The sequence below is a fragment of the Meriones unguiculatus genome, chromosome 10 (assembly GCF_030254825.1).
Source record: "Meriones unguiculatus strain TT.TT164.6M chromosome 10, Bangor_MerUng_6.1, whole genome shotgun sequence".
NCBI lineage: Eukaryota > Metazoa > Chordata > Mammalia > Rodentia > Muridae > Meriones > Meriones unguiculatus.
Window position 1 is genome coordinate 12,295,004 of NC_083358.1, and position 17,513 is coordinate 12,312,516.

Genomic DNA, 17,513 nt, shown 5'->3' on the forward strand with positions numbered 1-17,513 from the left:
TGTATCCTAAAGAATTGCTTGTTATTGTTCTAGAAGTTTTGTCTCTTGGACCAACTGAGCTGCAAGATCAGTTCATTGACAGTGAGACCTATGTAAGCCTATAAGACCTTTAACCCCAAACAGGCTACTAAAGCTTCTAGACTATTCCAATGCCATTAAGTTACTAAAAATACATCATCATTTTATTAAGTCTTTATTTATTATGTGTGTGTTTGTGTAAGATTGTGTAGGTGTTTGTGTGTATGTGTTTATGTACAATTGTGTGTATTTGTTTGTGGGTATGTGTTTGTATGTGTGTTTGTACATGTGGAGGTTAGAGGACAACTTGAAGGAGCAGGCCTCTCCTTGTACTATGTGGGTAACAAGAATAAGAATCAGGCCATCACACTTGGCCTCAAGTTCTCTTAGCCTCTTAGCCATCTTGACCGCCTCACTAAGCATTTTTTTAAAGAATCAATTCCTTTCTTTAGTATTTGAATGTGGTTGTTTTCAGATGGTTCTTGAGAATTAAGTGGCCTTTACAAGGTCTCCTCTATTCTCCATGTAAACAAACCAGAAAGCTCTGAGGCAGAACCGACCCAAACATACAAATCTTTATGGCCCAAAGTCTCCTCCCCAGAATGTTCTCAAGGCAAACATAGAGCATTCTTTAAATGTTTCTGGTAAGAAAAGAAAAAAGAACAAAAAATAACCAGCCTTGATTCCTTTTCTAAAGTAGCAAGCCCCAAGAAAGGAAACGGTTAAAAAAGAAGTTTGAGTGCATTCGTTAAAACATTGAGTATTTTCTATATTCAGAGCACCCCAATAACCCGGTCCAATAAATAACCAGTGAGGAAGGAGGAGAGGCTGGTGAAATTCCAGAATGTGTGCATGCATGTGCTTCCATTCTCTCTCTCTCTCTCTCTCTCTCTCTCTCTCTCTCTCTCTCTCTCTTTATCTCTCTCTTCCTATCTCTTGCTCTCTCACTCTCTCTTATTGTCTTGTTGTCACTCTCTCTCTCTCTCCCCCTCTTTCTCTGTTTCACTGTCTCTGTCTCTGTTTCTATTTCTATCTATGTGTGTCTATCTGCATGTCTCTCTCTGTGTCTCAGCCTGTCTGTCTGTCTGCCTGTCTGTCTGTCTGTCTGTCTGTCTCTCTCTCTCTCTCTCTCTCTCTCTCTCTCGTGTGTGTGTGTATGTGTGGTGTCTATGTGTATATCTCTCTCTTTCCTTGTCTCTGTCTCCTTATTCTACACTTTTCTGACAGTCTTCCCTACCCAGCACTGGAGAGGTAGAAACAGTTAAGTATCTAGAGTTTATTGGTGCACGTACCCATTAAAACCCCCACCCAAACACATACACTAAAAAAAAAAAATCAAAACACTTTTATCCCAGTTATTTGTCTGAGCACTGCTGGCTACAGCTTGGATATGCTTCTGACATTACTAAGGCCTTTCTGTCTGCTGACATCTGTATTCAGTCACCTGACCTGCCATTCTAGGCTCCTTCTTCAGTCCATCTGTGCTGGATAGTTGTACTCATCAACCTGAGACAACCTAGAATCACATAGGGAGAGAAACTCTAGGTTGAGTTGGCCTGTGGTCATGACTGAAAGGGATCCTCTTACCTGGTTTAATGGGGGTGTGAAGACCCACTCTGAATGTAGATGGCACCATTTCACAGTCTGGCCCTGGGCTCCATAAGAGTAAACAAAGCTGTCTCAGTACCTAGCAAACAGGTGAGAGAGTGGGTGAGGTAGGGGAGCCATGCATCTCCTTCATGCTCCTGATGACCAACACCATGCTTTAAGCTCCTGCCTTGACTTCCCTACAAGAACGGACTGTGACTTGGAAGTTTAGGCCAAATGAGCCCCTTTCCTCCTGTGGGTTTATTTTGATTGGTGTTTCATCCCAGCAACAGATAGGGCAGAGCTCTACACTTTCAGATATCTGTCAGCAAGCACAGCACCAGCTTTGTGAGTCCCTTTACTCAGAGCTCGGTAGATAGATAGCTGCTATCTATTGGTGCTACTTTGCACAGATTCTAAATGTGGGCCATCAAGTATTTCCACAGATTCTTCCTATCTCTCTTTCCCTTTCCCTTCTTTTATCATAAGCCTTGCTAGAGGAAGTACGTCACTGAGGAAGGACTTTGAGAATTTACAGTCTCACTCCAGTTCCAGGTCACTCTCTCTCTCTCTGCTTCCTGCCTGCATTTGGAAAGGTGAGTTTTCGGCTTCCTGTCATGCCACTGTGCCTGCAGCTTTCAGCCACACTTCCCCCGCCATGACTGACTCGTATCCCTCTGGAAACATAAAGCAAAGCGAACTCTTCCCCTTTAAATTGTTATTGGCCATCATGGCTTATCACAAGAACAGAGAAGCAACTAAGTCACTATGTTATGTAAGGAGCCTACAAAAATCCAGACAATTTCATAATTAGCTCTCATGCATATCAGCACAAGCCCAGGGCAGCCTCACTGGACTGAGGAATCAATGCCATTTTCTGATGAAAAAACAAAAACAAAAACAAAAACCTGTTCTTTATCTAGTCGACACAAATGTTGGTTGAATGGGGGAAAAATAACTGTATGGCCCAGTTATTTTAACAGTTCAACAGGCTTCATAGATGCTTGGTGACCTTGCGCTTAACCTTATCCAGCTGTTCAGAAAGGAAGCCGACCTGTAAATATAGGCAAGAATGTGAGGGTGATTTACCTTTAAGAAGAGAAGTACCAGGGCTCTCTTCTTCAACTGCATCAACTGCACACTGCGGAGCTGTCCCGGATCTCTAACCTGGGCCAGCCACTGGACTCTCTGGCTCCACATGGAAACGTGATCAAAGAGACTTATAGAATACCTCAGAAAGGCTCTCTGTGAATGCTGGAGTACTTCTTTGTAGAGAGTCATAATGCAGGAAGACAGAACGGTTTCTCTGCTTCTCTATAGGCATCTGTGTCTGTCACTGAAACATTAAAGAACATCTACAATAAAAATATAACCTGTGAAATGCTCGTTCTTGAACATCACATAAGAGACTGCGTAGAGTCCCATCACCTTTCTGCCTCAGCACACTTTTCTGCAACAGAGATATGGAAGTTCAGGGTCCTGAGAGTGTTCTTTAATGTCACAAAACTGTACAGGAATTAAACGCCCATTCTATATTCCAGACAGGCCAATGGACCTTAACGGAAGAGGGTGTTAAAGATATATTGATATGGTTTCAAGATCTACACTGAAATTATTCTCAAAGAAAACGTCCTTTGTCAAGCTGTGATATGGTGTAAAAGGATTCTCAGTAATTACATTAAAGATTGCTTAAATACTTCTCCTTTGAACTCCATAACTTGGTGAGGCAGGATTTGCTATGTGTATTTCAAATAAGATATGAGAATTGAACTGCCTTATAAGGTAGGCATCATCTACATGTGTGAGGGCATAAAATGAAATCATAGTTGTTTTTCATGGGTGGCGAGTTTACTGTTGTGACTAAGTCAACTAAATAGTATTTTTAAATTATCATTGTATTTATAGTTCTTAAGATACAGACAAATAAAAGGCACATGACAGATTTACAAGAGCATTTATCTGAGTGTGTCTGCCAAAGATAATGTTACCTTAGAACGCTAACAAATCTTAAAAGAATCTTGGGAAATACTCTGGTCGACTGATAGTGCACTAACAGCCTAATGGGAAAATGCTGTAATTCACTAAGACTCTCTTAAGAAAGATTAAAAAATTTAGACCCTTGAAGTTTAGCTTCCACAAAACCCAGCATACAGTCAATAAATGACTAGGCATTTAAAGAAGAAAAAAAAAATTAGGATTAATACCCAAGAAAAATTTCCCCATAGAAGCAGATACATATGAGTTACCTTGTAAAAAAATTACTACAATGTCAGCAAAAGCAAATTATTTTGTATTTTGTAAAATTTTTAGTTATACTTGATTGATTTAGGAGAAATGGAACAAGAGGACTGAAACAATGATTCAGGCAATAAAGTACTTGCCTGGCAAGTATGATGACCTAACCTCAATCCCCTAGAACCCACACTAAATGAAAAGTGGGCACAGTGGTACCCAGTTGCCATCTGATGCTGGGGATCCCTGGAGCTTGCAGGTCAACCTAAGAAGATGCAAGGTGAGCTCAAAGCATGACAGTCTGTCTCAAGAAATAAGCTGGGCAGCACCTAAGGAATGAGAGTTGAGGTCAGCCTCAGGCCTCCACACGCGTGTATACACATACAGGCACAAAGGGAAAAAAGTAGAGAACAGCAAGTCAATACCAAGACTTTCTTTTGAAACAGCACACACACACACCAAATTAATTAATTGAAATGTAATAAGTTTTTTAAAGAAATAAAAATGTTGAAATGACCCGCAAATTTCTTAAGTGGTACGCAATAGGAAGCCCTTAAAACACACACACACACACACACACACACACACACACACACACACTCCTGACAGATGATCCCTCCATAGCCTTCTCTTTTTCGGAGATGCAAAAATTTGATTTTTCCCTCTCTGATTGCACAGAATCCTGTGTGCTCAAGAATGCAAACTGTAAATCAATAGCCACAACTTAAAGGTGACATTCTGACAACTGTACATCCTGGAGCCGCTCAGGATCTCAGGATCACTTTGTTCCTGTCAAATGTCTCACTTCTAAATAATTTATGAGCATTCAACTCCACATCTTCCAATACAGGACGTGCTGTCTTCATTTTATGCAGGTATGTCGTTATTCAAACATCCAATGCTTCTCCCAATGACTGAGTACAACAAAACCCACAGTTTCCAGGCCGATGAGATGGCTGAGCATGTAAAAGGGCCTGCTAACCTGACTTTGATCCCAAGGACCCACATAGTAGAAGAAAACCCACTCCTGGAAGTTATCCTCAGACCTCCACATATGCACTAAAGTGCCTTGCCCCCAAATACAATAAATAAATTTAGTAATTTATTTAAAAACCAAAACCATCGCTCCTGAAGGCAAATACCTGATATATAGTTACATGCCATATTTTTCTGGAAGGTTTTTATTTTGAGTTAGCAATTAATGACAACTCACATCTCAAACCCATACCAAGAGGTTTACACTTACCTTGGCACATCCATGTTTCTATCCCATAGACAAGGAATATTAATAAGTACTTTCTAAAGAAAAAAAAGCGGGAGTAGAGAAGAGTGAGCAAGAGAGTAAGTCAGCCAAAGTTACCCATGGTGTAGGTGGCAGAGACAGAAAGCAATCCTCAGGCTTCCTAAGTCATACTCTGACTCTACGCTAGTGTTCCTCTTTAATAGTTAGCATCACCCTCGTTACCCCAATCTTACCTATTTGGCACACTCCAGGGGTCTTTCATCCTTCCGCACAGACACGTAGAATCTTAGCCCTGAAGGTAGCTATGCTATACAGTTAGTCAAGTCTCTAATGTTATGAGTGGATGTTATGGTTCAATGGGGAATGTCCGTCACGGAATCAGATGTTAGAGTTTAATTCCTGGTGCACTATGTGCTGAGAGGTTCTGGGAACTTATGGAGGTGGGGCCTAGCTGGAAGAAACAAGCCATGGGGACTGTGTCCTTGGAAGCTTACATCAGGGCCTCAGTCTCTTCTCTCATTGCTTTTCGTTGTCATAAGTTGATCAAGCTCCTCCACAGCAGAAATGGGCTGCCATGATGTTCTCTGCTTCACCGTGAGCACAGAAGCATGGACCCAGGAGACAAAGACCAAAGCTTTTGAAACCACTAAAATAACTGACTCTTCCCTTTCAGCTGTTTTCCTCAGACTCACAGGTTGAGAGGCTATATTGGGTCTCTCAACAGAGTGAGAGTGATGTTTAATTTTAACGGTCATCTTGACACAAAATAGAATTATCCAGAAGGAGAGTCTTTATGGGGAATTATCTGGTATGGATGGAGTTATGTGCATGTCCAGTAGAGACTTTGTTGTTACTTGATATATAAAGGCTTATCCCGTTAAGGGTGGCAGCATTCCTGGGGCTGAGTCCTGGAGTACGTAAGAGTAAGAAAGCTAACATCCAAGGAAGGATCCAGACAGCTATGCTCTCTACCCTTGACTGTGGATGTGATTCCTTAAGTTTGTGCCTTGACTTCCACACAATGATGGACAACCACCTGGAGTCAAAAGACAAATAAATCCATTTTTTTTTTCCTTAAGTTGTTTTTCTGTCAGGGTATTTGTCATGCTAACAGCAATGAAACTGGAACACTGGGAAAGTGATTAAAGAACTTGAGGTCTTCCAGACAAACACTATTTTCAGCTCATTCTCAGTGTTCATTGACTTGGAGATTTGGGGCATGGTGAACTTGTGGAGAGCTTATGGGCAAACAAAAACAAGTCTTCAGCACTGTCATGTGCACAGAGTAAATGTCAAAATGAGATTGAGAAACAGTGGAGCAACCCTAGGCTCTGTTGTTGTACACTCCCTCTGAGTCCCTTCTAACGGCAGGAAAAAATGTTGCTTCATATGCATTGCACAGGCAGCATTTTTAAACTTGAGCTATTCTTACAGATAGTAACTCTAAGTTAAGTGTTCATAGATTCGGGGGGGGGGCAAAATGCTGTCTGCCAGGTCTGGAAAAATCCAGCGGTCATGTAGATAATGAAAATTCATTTCATGGGCAGTGAATAAACAGCTCCCCAACAGGCAAAACACTGGGCTAGTAAAGATTTCCACAAGAGAAATTCATACTATTTATCCTTCAAACTAACTGCACAGTGGGTCCTGAAAGGCAGTTGAATGCTACCTACAAGACTGCTTCATTATCTTCCTGTGTAGAACCGAGTGTAATCAAACACGTAGCCATCCCAGATTTGAGAACTATTAAAATGTCTCAGCAAATCTTGGCAAAGAAGCTGCCATGCTGATCCCTGCTGGGAACAGTCTCTTCTGGGTGAGAGGAGGCAGATTTGGCAGGAGTCAACCGTACGACTCGAGAGAGGCTCTTCATGTCTCTCCGAACAACAACAGGGGTGGTCCCTGCGGCAAATGTGGGTATTTGGAAAGGGTGAGTTCTGTCAGATCAAGACACAGTTACATTAGCAGAATTCTTCTCTTTGAGAGATCCAATCAATGCTCTCTGGATACACCTGGGAGGAAATTCTGCTTTCTGCGCTGTAATTGAATTGATTTAATATTTTTAAGATAAAGAACATTAGCTTTTACAACGCTGAAAGGAAATCTCTGCAGGCAGCCTGCCTCATGTCTCTCTTGTAAGCACTTCCTCCATGAGGTCTAAGGTATGACTTCATTTTCTGCTCCCCGGCGCTATGTCCTCCGCCCCACAGAAAGGCAGGAAGTTCTCCCAACTTCTGAATCTTTACTTCCCAAGCCACCTTCTCCATCATAGAAAATGCCCACAGAGCTGTGACTAAGAAACAAAATCCACGAGGGTATCTTTTTAAAAAGCCAGGGCAGTGGGGAAATGGTTCCATATGTAAAATGCTTGCTACATAAGAATGAGGACCTGAGTTTGGTTCCCCAGGACCCATATAAAAAGCCAGGCACCAAAATGCACACCTAAACCTCCAGTGCTGGGGAGATGGAAAAAGGAGGGCCCTGGGGCTTGCTGTCTAGCCAGCCTCATCTAAGTGGCAAGCTCCAGATTCAGAGGGGAGACCTTGTCTCAATATAAAATATTGAAGGTGATTGCCATCAAGCCTGACCAGATGAATCTGATCCCTAGGACCCACAAAGGAGAAAGATAGAACTAACCACCACAACTTGTTCTCTGAACATACACACACACACACACACACACACACACACACACACACATTTTTCAAAATGTAATAAAAACTTAAATATGGAGAATGAAGAACACCTCATATTGACCTCTGCCTCTACCGACACACATGTGAGCACATACAGAGACATGTATATACATACACATGCACACTGACACAGACACACACACATATACAAATTATCTTAAATGTAACAAAATTTTTCTCATGGGTAATGATTGTTGAAGACACCTGATATCAACTTCTACCTCCATAGATACAGGCACACATCTGAACATGCACAAGAACACGGACACACACACTCTCAAGGCAGACTATTGCGACATGAGGAATTTGGATGACACCCTGAAACAGTATTGATTCTGTTGCCACCATTTACGCTTTGTGGGACAGTAACCAAGTTTGATGACTTTTCTGCACCTCCGTTTTCTGTGGATATGAGCTGTTTCAAGGTTACCACCATTGTAAAATGTTGCTCTGACAAGATCGTGACATAATTGGTGCGTTCCCTGGAAGTGAGAATCCCATAATTATCCTCCTCCTTTACAAAAGACAAAAGGTGATACTCAGCGCTGTGCACCACTTTCTAAAGCAGAACAGCTCACCTGACGTCAGCTAAGACCTTGTGGGAACTTAAAAGCACGGAGCTACGACCTAGGCTTGAGAGAGGCTCTGTACAGAAACAAGAGACAATCGGCGGTAGCTGCCAGGGATTTGCCAGGATCGGTCCAGGAGGTCTCCGCTGCATCATGTGGCCTGCTTGCACAATGGCCAAGCTTGAATTTGACAGACAGAATGAGTATTTTGGTCTGCGGTAGGTCAGAGAACAGCAGAACAGCAGAAGGTCTTGGAGGGGATTTAATACCGGGTAAATCTTCTGACCTCCTCTGATACGTGCCATCAGCCCTGAAAGAAACCGCCCACGTAACCTTGGAGTTTTCAAGGACCCCCATTCACATTGACACCTTCGGATGCTAATAAGGTCCCATTGTGTTTATTTTGGATGTGGTAATGAGTGTGAACAGAACGAGGCCTTCCCTGGGTTCTTCGACATAATTGCTTCTTAGATTTTGCTCAATTGAGGACTGAAGTTTTCTTTGAATCTGGGAGACAGATAACGAGGTCACAGCCTCATAATGAGAGCTTCTTGAGGCCAGAGATAAGGGCTAGACATTTTTCAGCTTAGACTTAACACGTCAAGAGGAGAAGAAAAACCTCTTGCATAACAAATATTATACTTTATTAGCACCCAGGAGTCTTCTGCTTGTACTTTCTTCCTCTGGTTTTTGTACATACACTCAGAATAACTGCATGCAGCCACCCTGGTAATGGAGACAGACAAGGGTGGGGCTTGAGGTTCTGTGTGCCTACCACTCCATGTAAAAAAGAAACTATTTCTACATGATTGTTCTCTCTCTTTCAACTCCATAGGACCAGGTAGATGCCATCAAGAAAATCAAGCACAGGCACAAGAGTCATATCCCTACAAATAACTTTGAGAGGGAATCCTGGGACAAGCAGAAGTGATGATGGTACCATTCTCTGATGTGCCTCTTGTCATCTCTGATTGTCATCACCATCCTACTCAGGAAGATACCGAGAAGGTAGCCACATAGTGTGAGGTAATGGAGAGAGGATTTGAACTACCATCTGGAAAGTCTCTAAACCGTATCAGGACTATGGCTGAGTAGATATCATGCTTGTGTTCCCACAGGCTCAACCCTTGTTCAAGGTCATTTACTGTGCAGTGGGTAAGAAGATGGTTGGTGGGAACATAAAGAGGAGTTAGATTCAGTGGTTGTCTCCTAAGAGTTCAGGCAGAAGCAGGGCACGGTGGCACACACTGGTAACCCTAGAACTTGGGAGGCTGAGGCAGGAGGATTGCATCAAGTGTGACACCATCTTAGGCCACTTAGAGAACACCAGGCTTCTAACGCTGCATAGCAAGATCTTATCATAAAAGGAAAGGAAAGGAAAGGAAAGGAAAGGAAAGGAAAGGAAAGGAAAGGAAAGGAAAGGAAAGGAAAGGAAAGGAAAGGAAAGGAAAGGAAAGGAAAGGAAAGGAAAGGAAAGGAACAAACATGCAAACACATCATAGGCCTCATAGACGCATTGTGAACTAGGGAAAGAAAGTGGGGTTGAAAACTTACAGGATGGAGGAAAGCGAAGTAATGTGAAAAACAAAAACAAGTGGAGATGGAGCACTGGAAGGTAGAAAATGAGGACTGGATTCTGAAGACGGAAGGACAAGGCCCATGAGGGCAGGGCAATCTTGTGGTTTCAGCTACAACACTGGCCTTTCATCTGCATATGTCAGGGTGTAAAGAATGCTGTGGCAGCATCACATTCAAGTTCCAGAGAAGACTTTTTGACCCTAGAACTTATGGTTGTCTTCGGAAGACATTATGCTTACTAAGAGAGAGACTCCAGTAGTCAAGTAGAATATGAGAGATGGGCCATGGCCACTATAACTAAATGAATCCTTTGGATGTTCATGGGCTTCAATGAGCAAGGTTTGAAAACACTAGAGGTTGATTAAATACGGAGGGAAGGGGTGAAAGGTGATTCTGAAAACATGGCCATTTGGAAATCAGGTAGTCCTGATACTATTCCATGGACAAGTAGAATTCTGCAAAGGTGAAGAATCAAATCTACACTGCTACCTCCCAGCACCTAAGCTTCCTGTTCCCTCCTCATGACCCCACCCAGAACCTGGACCCTATAGACTAAAACAGAAGCTCTTCTCTCTGTCCCTGGGCTGGACGTATCTTGGATGGCATTGCTCTCAAGTCAATGTCCCTCACGTGGTCCAGTGTGATGAACAAGCCGCTAATTACTCTTATACCCAGAGAAGTCAAGTCATGCATCCTGTCTGTGGAAACCTGCCTCTTCTTGCACACCTGATGATCCAGCTTCTAGATGGACAATCTGTGGAGCATTAAGTCAGATATAGTCAGCATGGCTGAGGTCGGGAGAATGCACCAAAAACCTTCATGTTAGCCAGGTTCTTTGAACTGGCTCATGTTCTGGTTTTGCCTTATCACTACTAACCGTGTGTTAAAGTGGAGCTCGGGGACCCATTTTCCCTTGCCTTGTCTATGAGGGACTAGCTTTTTTGGCATGATTTTGGATTAGGCTGGATGTAAGAGATGTTGTTTGGGCATGCTCTTGATGATGATGATGATGGCATACAGGTCTGATCCTCTTAAGATACATTTTTTTAACCCCTGAGTTCCTTCCTATTCCGTCTGAAGAGAGCTGAGTTGGTGGTCATTTCCAACATGGGTGGGCTGGACTGCTTTTTAGAACATCCTTATCAACCTGTATGTCTGTGTGTGTGCGCACACGTGCGTGTGAGTACGTGCATATTCGCACATGAATGAACATTTGTGTGGAAGGCAGAGATCAAGATTTCATGTCTTCTCTCATGCTCCACCTTACTTTTTAAGACAAGGTCTCTCACTGACCTAGAGCTCATCAATTTGGCTAGACTAGCCCTCCAATACGCCTCAAGGACCCATGCCTTCATCATCTTACAGCTTAGGAGGTGTAGTCCTCCCCAGCACAGGTGGGCACCACTACACCTGGATTTTAAGGTGAGTCTTGGGGATCTGAACTCAGGTCCTCATATTTGCATAGTAAGCTCTTTATCAAATGAACCATGTCCCCCAAACCCTTGCTCATCTGCTATTTCTAGTCCTCTGGTTGTCCAAATAATTTTGTAAGACTAGATGTGTGTTATCTCCTATCTCCTCTGCAGAGAAAAGATCACAAAGGAGGAGCTCCCCATTGATGCCTAGCAACAGAAAACAGATACTAAACATGAACATGGACCACACTCACTTTGAACTCATACTCTGTACAACTACAGAAGCCACAGCGAGCTACACTATGGTTTATGCATAACTGTTCAGATAAAAATATAGGTAAAGTAAGAGTGGCTAAGCCAAACTCAGTGGCTCTGCAATGGACAGTTTAAAAACTTTTCTCCAGAAGTCTGCAGCCTGGGATCTAACCCTAATGAGGAACTTCCAGTTCAGTCCTGAAAACACAAAGTTTTCTTTCTTCTACTAGCCTCTATATGTGTTTTTCCTTTTTTTTTTTTTTTTTTTTTTTTTAGCTCTGGTTAGCCAGGCATATTCTATGCTAAACTTACACAGAATCTCTTAAGAGAGATACTCCATGACAAGGCTATCCTGCCTCAAGTGCTTCTGTGTAGGTTTCCTGTATGTGACTCTGTTCCCACCATGATTATCATGTACTGTAATTGTTTTTACCTCCCTTTATATTGAACTTAGGGGTGTGACTTTGAACTCAACATGGTCAGAAATTTTCATTGTGTGTGTGTGTTTCATACTAAATGAAGGAACAGGAGATGCTCAAGCCCCACACTCTTAGTCATCATGAAGCTGGGAAGAGAGTGTGACCACTCCTCAAAGGCCACCTATGGCATTTTTTTTCCTACTGGGATAATCCTAGCAAAAATTATATCCAGCAAACATCTCCTCAGCTGGATTGATCTCTTCTCTAGGCCTCAAAGACCATAACTTTTCAGAGACCCTAACCAGAGAAGAGTCAGACCTACAGTAGGCTCTTAGTGAGCCTAGCCCTCCGTGAATTTCTAGGGTGCCTCCTTCATGTGCCGGAAGTCCTTTCAAGATCCAGATCATGGAAAAGAAGCCCAGAGTCCTTGCCTACAGCAACCTTCTATGCTTAACCACTGTGGGGAAATTGCTCACAATTTTCACACCTTACAGTGTGGCTCATGATTGGTGCAATCCTGAAACTCCTTCAGCTGGCTTTCTCCATCCCTACTTGTGCTGCAGGCCCAATGACAACTCTGTGAATAAAGGAGATAAATCCAGGTTTCAGTCTGTCTGTCCATTAGTCCCTGTCCATTAGTCCCCTCTGAACCAGCACTAGGTAGGATTACTTTACGTGTGGCTTTCCAAATCACATCCATCTCTTCCCCTGACAGATGTAGTAAGAGTGTCCCCCCACCTACCCAGGGCACGTATTCTACTTTCATTCTCTTGCTGTAACAAATACCACGACCAAAAGCAAGTTATGGAAGGAAAGTTTTGATTCAGCTTTAGGATTACAAATAGTATAGCCCATCACTGAAGAGCATCAGGGCAGGAACTGAAATAGGAGCTTCAAGAAGAAACCATGGAGGGATACTGCTTGCTGGCTCAGTCTTAAGCTGTACTTACCTATCTTTGTTAGGTAGGACAGGCCCACTGCCAGGGAATGGTGCTGTCCACAGTAGCCTGGGCCCTCCTTCATCAATCAACATTCAAGACAGTGCCCCACAAACACACCCAAGTCCAGTTTGACCTGGGCAGTCCCTCAATTGAGATTCCTTTCTTAATAACAGTAGGCTGTGTCAAGTTGAGAGTTACAGCTAAGTAGGACAACACTTAAAATACTTATTCTTCTTCCTTCATACCCACCCACAGGTTGCATTGTAGCAACAATACCACATTTTCAGTGCAAGAGCCTTCCCTCCCCATGGGAATGCAAAGAAAGTCTTACTTTTCATCATCATCCTTATAAATAATTGGCAATGTTTCTGAAAGAAATGGAACTAAGTGATCTGGAATGACTGAATTCATTCAATGAGGCATTGTTTTGCATATTACCCGCAGATACAAGTATATACAAACAAAAATGAAGAGTTAAAAAGTGTCTGAGAAATAAAGCTCCATTTGAAGGTAGCACAAAGGAGAATGGCTATAAAAAGAAGTGAAGACATTTACTATGATTTAGGTAGAAAATGCTCTACATAAAAAGGCTATGTGTTCAGGTCTTGGTTGATAACCAATGAGCTTTGGCAAAGGGACTGGATCACTAAGATGCTAGCCTCATCAAGGATCAATATATTGGTGGATTCATAGTTTGATGACAACATTGGGAGATGTTCTAATCCAGAGGCTGGTTTCTAGCTAGAGAAGTTGGTTACCGGGGTGTGCTTTGTAATAGTCTAGCTTGTCTCTAACACCTCCCCAAGATCTCTGCTTCCTGTCTGCCTTGAAAGGAGCAGCCTTGCTCTGCATGCTTTTCTCCCCTGCCCCACCTCCACACAAGCCCACAGCAATGGGACTAAGTGACCATGGACTAAAACATCTAAAAATAGGATCTGAAAAAGATCTTTCTTCTGTTGAAAAACAGCATGGATAGAAAAACAAAGTAGATGTCCAGGGTTTATACCATCTTATTCCTTAAAACAATCTTGATGGTGATACCTATTGATTTGTTATAAAAGAGTGCAGAAAAAATGAAAATGTAGATATGAATCAGTGTTGACTGTGATATATTCACCTTAATTGCCATGGAGGAAAGAAACATCAAACAATAGACAGGCCACCAGCACTTTCAGATCTACCTGGTGAAAGTATAAAATGTGAAAAACACTCAGAAAAACTATGATTTCTCAAAATCTTGAGTGTACAATTATTTAATGACTTTGAAATCTTCTCCTCGGTCTTTCACTAAAAATATAAGTTGACAGAAAAAGTCTTCTGTAGGAATATCTGTGGCCCTTTTCCTCCTAGACAGAGACCAAATGTCTACCAATTCAAAGCGGAAAATCAAAACGCAGAATGCTCGTGCAATGGAATATTACTCAGCAAATTAACAAGACAAATTACACACATGACAGAAGCCCAGAGCCACCTCAAAAGCAGCAGCCTTGCGAAGGAAGCCGGTCACAGAAGTGCACACTGCACAATTCTGGGGGACGTGGCATTTTAAAACACGCAAAACTAACCTGCAATGACAGAAATCAAATCAGCGGTTGGTTCAGGGTGGAGCGTTGACTGGAGCGACATTTTGTGGCTGACGGAAACATTCTGTGTCCTGGTTTGGGTGAGGTTACATGGCATAATACACATTTGTGAAGACTGAGTCAACAGTACTGGTGTGTGCCACTGTATAAACGATACCCCAAAGAAAGCCATTTTGAAGTCTTTGTTTCTTAAGTGTTGAGTCAAGAGATTCCTGGAGTTTTAGGGTGGCAGGAGAGCCAGGAAAGTCAGATGGTTTCTTTCACCATGTAGATGGAAAACCAAGCCTCTGAAAAGAGAAGTAACATTTAAAAGGAGCCTGGAGGCTCAAGCAAGTTGAGAACTCAAGGCCCCTACTATAGAGTTTCACTAAGTGACCACTTTAATGATAATGCTGGAAATCCCTTCACCTCTGAGCTCTCCTGCCTTACTATTGTCACTGACTTGACCATTCACTGAATCTAGGAGTCTAGGTTAGCAGAGTGTCCTTTGGCCTACCAGTCCCAGCACCATCTTATGAAGGGCTTATCATGCATGGTAAGTCCCTGGAGGCATGATGAGTCTCTTGCTCCATCACTTCTGAATAAGGCAAACATCAACATTGCCTAGCTACCTTATTCAAAACCAAGATGTTAATTCTTACCAATGTACCACATGAAAACTCTCATCCTGAGATTCAGTTCATGGCGTGCAGATCCAAAGGAAGCCATGGCTGATTTTTTATTTTCAGCTACTGTTGTCATCAGGAGCATAGCCACACCTGTCTACACAATGAACCTCTGAACAGTCACTGAAGGATTTGCCAATAGGCTATCCACGCCTACTTGAAGGCCGGGTCTTGAAGGGGAGGAAATGGCTCTGAGCTATATCTAACCCTGTGCCATCTGGAGTCCATCCCTCAATCAGTGTCAGGCACAGTCAGTGGATGCTTTAAGAGCTTGTTAGTTGGGTGAACCATGAGTGGCTACTTGCTGTTTAGGACCAGTGGGGTCGTTTCATTTCAGTGCATTCTGGAGAAGAAACCAGCTCGAGCTCCTGGTAGCAAAGCAATTACTATTTAAGGGCATGTTCTGTCGTGCTTTATAAGAGTGTAATATCTATGATCTTGGGAGCTACCTTCTCTACATGGAGAAATAATCCATAAATTAAAGCAAGCATTGTACTCATGGATTATTCAGGACATGTTTCAGTTTGTTATCTTAGATTTTAATGTGTCATTAGTAGTGTGTGTAGCACATATGTGGGGGCATGAAGTATATGTACAGGCCAGAGGACTGCTTTATAGAGTGATTTTCCTCCCACCTTCACACAAGTTCTCGGGATCAAACTCAGGTCACAAGGCACCTTTACTCACTGACACACCTTGCCGGCTCCCCTTAAGGACCCTTCTAAATTGAATATAATTGCAGTGCATATGCATTTTTATAAGGGAATGAATTCAAAATATACATCAGATTCTTTAACCAGGTCAGAAATTTCTTTAAAGAAGAAAAAATAAATAAAAGAATTCTCTGTGGCTGAACGTTTTGTTTTGTTTTGTTTTGTTTTGTTTTGTTTTGTTTTGTTTTGAAGACAGAGATTATACATACATGGGTGTAAGAAAGTGAGATCCTGCTGCAGCTACTTTGGTGCCTCCTGGAGCAGTGGAAGAGACTTCTGGGGCCTGAAACTCTTCCAACTCTTGTATTTCTACAGTTTTCATAATATGGCATTTGAGTGGCTGCTAGGTCATCCTAGCCCCTCCCCCCGTCTCTAGTTTCTTATGTGTGACATGAAAACTGTTCTTGGTGTTCATGCAGGCCTTGGATCTGTTACTGTTCTGACTTGGGTTCCTCCCTTGGCCCATAGTAATGCACTGCAGATTGTCACCCATCTATCTAGCTGGGTGCTCTGCCTCCAAAAGAGCCAAAGAGCATTGGCATTGGCTCTGCTCTGTACCTCTAAGAGCTTCAGGGGTGGGAACTGAAGTCAGTTTTGGTGGGGGGGGTAATACTCTGGAATCTGGGGTGGGGTAGATCCTTAGTTTGCACAGGAACCATAGGGACTGTCCTTAGAAATAAGAGACAGGGTTCAGTTACAAAGGTGTTGAGAGGCTAGAGAGAAAGCGGGCTCTCCACTTCGGCTGTCTTCCAGTTCTACAGCAAGCTCAGGAAAAAAGGTGAAAAAAGCAGCAGTGTTTGTAAGACAAACCATTGATTTGGAAATCTGTGGGGTAAAAAAGAGCTTAGTCTTTAGTAGGCCTTCCAGATGCCAGATATTCCTGGGAGTCAAGGACTGTGATGAGTTATTCTGCACCCAAAGATCCATTGGCTGCACTATCCCGCTGCAGTAAATTGCCCTGATTCAGAGAGAAAAGACTAGACCCATCCACAGTTCTGTGGTGAAGGGTGAAGTTGCCCAAACTGCTACTTTGTCACCCTGAAGCCCATCCTCCATGGTTCTAGCAGCTTCCCTTCCTCCCCCCAAAAAAGGTGTTTTGTCTGTCTGTCTGTCTGTTTTTTTGTTTGTTTGTTTGTTTTAATGTAAAGCACTGGCTTGGGCCTCTAACATGGCTTACCCATATTGCTCATGGCTCTGGACCCTGTTGGCTCTTGGTCCTGGTTTTTTTTATTTTCCTTTTTCTTAGATTATGGGTTTTCCTATAATCATTAAAATGATTTCCCTTTATTTGGGAAATGCAACTTAAACTCATCTCTCACTTCCTCTGAGTGCCCCTCGAGCTAAAGGCTCCACACAAATTCCAGCCCCTCCTGGGTGAGTGACCACTCCCTAGATAGAATTACAGCTGTTGACAACTTCATCCTCCCTCCTGTACTGTTAGTTTATTCAGGAGTTCCTTCCTTTCCCACTTGAATTTATTTCTTCCCACGCATCTGCTTGTTATCAATTGGGTGTGTGTGTGTGTGTCTGTGGCATGTTGGGTTATGTGGTATGCGTTTTCTATATATTGTATTTATGTGTTTTATAGGGGTGCAGTGG